Raw genomic sequence first — 4,990 nt, forward strand, 5'->3', positions numbered from 1 at the left:
ACTTCTCAGCCCAGGGGCTGGCTTTAAACTAACCGCCACTTTTCACCTTTCTCCTGGTCATCACACACGTCCTCCTGGGATACAAAATGCATAATGATCTGCTCAGAGGTGATCTTCCAGTTCTACCCATACAAGGAGGAAATGCCAACATCATTTGCAAAAGAAGAGATAGAAAGTATTCATGTAATCCCTTCTAGATGATCTTAGTAGGCAAGTCCATAAGTTTAATATTTACATACTTGTAATTCCATGTAATTGAGTGGAACCCTTCAAACATTGTTATCATAGTAATTTGATACACAAGTAATTCAATACATTTTGTGTAGTTGGTGTTACAGGAGTATATTTATCTCTACGTTGTATTTATCTCTATGTATTATGTTGGTAGTTTACTTGTGGTTGTTCTTATTAATCTTGTGGTATATCTTAATGCTGTGTCAAGATTCTGGATTTCACCACAGAAGCATCCATAACCTCTACATCTTTAGAGATAAGTATAAGATTTCTTATCACTTTTAGACAGAGAAGATAAAATGAGTCAATATTTTTATTTCTTTTATGTGCAGTTAACACACATAAAAGGAATTTTTGACTACTTAGATGCAGATTTTAGGCAATCACACTATAGGAAACATTAAAATTATTTTTATTACCTATAATATTTTTTCTGATTAGAAAATTAATATTCACTACAGAAAACTTGGAAAATATAGAAGAGCACAAAAAGAAAAATAATCACCATATTTCTTCATCTAAATTTATACCTGTTTACATTTTGATGTAAGATCTATGAGTATTGTTTTTTGGCACATATATATGTATATCATTTATTTCAAAATCTGAGTTTTTAGCATACACTTAGTTTTATAGTTTGATGTCAACATATTGTATTTTTTTCATGTTATTCATTATTCTTCTGTAATGGTTTTTAATGGCTAGAGAAGATCATAACATATATTGTTAAATCAAACCCAATTTTTAGACATTTCAAGTGATTTCTTGTTTTACTTCTAGAAGAATAATTTTGGGGTAAAAGTGTTCATACATGCTACAAGCTTATAATACCAACTACAGATTGCACACAACCACCACCCCCACCTCCACCCTGCATTCAAACTGGACTTCATTTATTCCTTCACTAGAAGTGTATACAAAAGCCTGTTTACAGCATCTTCCATTATGGGGTGTTATATATTTTTCAGGATTTCCAATTTCTTTAACTGTAAGAGAAATATATATATGCACATATATATATTTAATCACCTCTTGTGTACTTTAACCATATTTTAACTAGGGTATCCAAATTTCTTAATGATTTTTTTACTTTGAAAAAATAAATATTGAGGTAATTATCCTTGTTATATATCTGCAAACATTTTCCCGTTTATAACTTTCCCCTGTAATTCTGTTTGACATTTTTTTGATATACAAATGTTTTAAATTATTTATGTTGTCAGTCTTATCAATCATATCCCTTATGACTTTTTTCCTTTGGTTTAATGTAATTACACAGAAGTGTTTGCTCAGTGAAAATTCATCCAGCATACTTATGATTTGTGCACTTTCCCATACGTATGTTATAGTTTCATAAAATTTACCAAAAATTGTAAAAACCTTTTCTAGCCTATATAATATATGTGTGAGTGTGTGTGTGTGTGTGTGTGTATACACACACACATACATGTTTCTATTCCTCTGGTTATCTTCTTCCTTTATTTTTTTTAATTCTTTAATCCATTTGGGTATGTTGTTGTAAAGTGAACTAATTAAACATATTTTTTTTCAAATTGTCAACTAATGTTAGCAAAATTATTTTTCTTTGAATAAACCTCAGCATCTACATTTGCAAAGTGAATAAAATGGATCGACTTCTTACCTTTTCTCTGTGTTTAAAGTTTTGTGATGTCGTAACATAGATGTTAGAGAAGAAACTATGGTGATTTAAAACTGTAAGAGGAGGAAACACTGAAACTACATCAACCAGGCAATCATCTAACAAGTCCAGACAGACTTGAATAACCAATCTATTAATGGCAACTGTGTTCATACAAGCAACATTCAAGATATTTAAAAAGATAAAAATAAAGGTAGAAAAGCTGTTTCTTCCATACTTATAAGGTAAATAATTCAGGAATGAAATGAACAGAAGCAGCAAATCTAGCTGCATCAGCAGCAGAGTAGTTTGTTGTTGTTGTTGTTGTTGTTGTTGTTGTGTGTGGACAAGCCGGAAACATGATGGTGCCTTCTCCTGCCTTTGGTATGGGATATCCATTTGGCTCCATGGTTTCTGTACATCCACACATCCTCCCTCAGCTCCTGATATTGACCTTGGAAACACCGAAGAGTTAACCCAGTTAGGTACAGACTCTGGAAATTCTATTACTGTTATCATGTTCATAGAAGTCAATTATCATTTACCCTTGAACTCCCCCAAGAATTGACACATTTTGTGAATAAACTTGAGGACTGAAGTTTTTAATCCCAGAAACTGGACCTAACGGGGTGTAGCATAGGAGCATACAGGAGGTAACTATACTCATTATTATGGATTCACTATTTCTTCCAATGTTTCTCAAGGTCTCCTGGATGGAGGAGCATACACTGCCATCACCCAGCCTAGCACAAGCATTCTGTGATTTATAAAAAAATTTTATTTTATTATTAGTTTCAAGTATATAGTACATTGGTTAGACATTTATATAGTTTATGAAACAGTCCCCCTGGTTGCTCTTTCTCTCCTCTGGCTCTCCACATAGCCATTACATTACTGCTGACTACATTCCCTGTGCCGTGCTCCCCATCCCCGTGACTATCTATCAACTACTAATGTGTATGTACTTCTTTAACCCTACACCCTTTCTTCCCAGCCCCCCAACCCCCTCCCCTCTGTCCGTCACTAGATTGTCTTCTATATTTGTGAGTCTGTTTTTGATTAGTTTGTTTCTTTTTGTTCCTTAGATTCTACATATAACTGAAATCATATGGTATTTACCTTTCTCTGTCTGACTTATTGCACTCAGCATAATAACCTCTAGGTCCATCCATGTTGTTGCAAATGGTAGGATTTCATTTTTTTAATGGCTGAGTAATATTCCATTGTAAATGCGAACCATAACTTCTTTATCCAATCGTCTGTTGATGGGCATTTACGTTGCTTCCATATCTTGGCTATCATATATTGTGTTCCCATGAACGTAGGGGTGCATAGATCTTTACGAATTATTGTTTTGGTTTTCTTTGGATAAATACCCAGAAGTGTAATTGCTGGGTCAAAAGGTATATCCATTTTTAATTTTTTGAGAAACTTCCAGACTTTTCCAAAGTGGCTGTACTAATTTGCAATCCCACCAACAGTGTATGAGGGTGAGCATTTTAAGATCTTTAGCATCTGTTACCATTTGTCATGACCACCTAGGACCACCTAGAGTAGTAGCTAGAGATCCTGCAAATTCATGGAGATCTGTATGCTCCCTTATAACTACCAGACCCACCCCCCACCATGGTAACCTGAGGGACTCTGTTAATTCTTTGGTCTTTAGAACACGAGTTTCATGAAATTAAAGTACCTCCCTTCTGACCTGACACCCAGGTGCTCCAGGAATTCTGGATACCAATGTTCATTAAAGGCTCAGATAGCCCTTAAAATTATTGACAGGACAACCAATACTTATTGCCAATGGCAGGGGTCAGTAACGAATTCCACTTTGCATTTTCTATTAAGGACAGACTGCCATTATCAGCTAACATTGGTTTTCCATCTCTTTAATCTCAGAAAATTTATCAAAACTCTAGCATTCCTGGTCTGTACCTCTGCCAGTATCTCATTTTGAATAGAAGTCAGGGGTGAAAAAATGAAAACTGCCTTCTATATCAATATTGACCATTCATGTTATTTTGACCCTATTATACTCCACGGATCTTATAATGAATTTCATTTTCTACTAAATCAAGGCCTGGTAATCTACTCTAGGATCACAGAATACTTGTCTGTCTTGTTCCATAATTTGTCCCTAATGTCTATAATAGTATCCATTACACAATTTTGGTGGGGAAAAAAAGAATATTTTAAAATGTATTTATTTTTTGAATAGGTAATACATGCATATAGTACAAAATTCAAAAGATATAAAAGGATATACAGCGAAAACTTAGTTTTCCTCCCATGGTCTATGAGCCACCCAACTACCCTCCTCAGAAACAATTACTCCTTCAGTTTTTTTCCAAATATTTTCAGGGAAAATAATCATATGAATGTACACACACACACACACACTTACTTCACACAAATGATGGTATATGGTAGAGTTTTACATCTTGCTTTCTTCAAGTTACAAAGTATTCTTGATATATTATTTCACAGAGGGAAGTATATTAATATTTCATAAAAAGCTGCCTCAAGGAAAGATATTTTGGTTTTCTCACCTAGTCAATATGAGGAGTTAGTTAAAACTGTTTTTTGCTTTTCAATGAGGAATTATTCCAATGAATCTGACTTCTAAGAAGAAGGCAATAAGAATTAATCCAGAAATTCAAGGTCTTCCTGGATTAAAGTATACCCTATAATTCAAAATTCTTCCAGAATGTCCTAGATTTCAGATGGATCCAAGCAGAGTCCTTTCAAACATCCAAGAATGTATAGGAAAAAGTCTCCCTCCTTCTGAAATTGTGAGCGCTAAAAGCTACACTTAGAAAGCACCTGCCTAAAATAAAGCCAAACCAAGAAGAAGCAGAGCTGAAAGAGCTAGCTAGTCCCAATATGAGCATTTGAGCCTCCAGACCCAGCTATTCCTGAAGCAGAACTGGGACTAGGATGAGGCAAGCAAGGCACCATCTAGGGAGCAAAACTGAAGGGGATGCAAAAAAACCCCTCAGTAATAAAAAAAAAAAAAAAAGCATTTTTAAATAATACATTTCAAAATCTAAATTAATACCAAAAACCCATGATGAAAAAAATATATTGATTTTTTTAAATAAAAGCAGGGTCCTACTC

Source organism: Pteropus alecto, unplaced genomic scaffold, assembly GCF_000325575.1.
Source record: "Pteropus alecto unplaced genomic scaffold, ASM32557v1 scaffold81, whole genome shotgun sequence".
Classification (NCBI taxonomy): domain Eukaryota; kingdom Metazoa; phylum Chordata; class Mammalia; order Chiroptera; family Pteropodidae; genus Pteropus; species Pteropus alecto.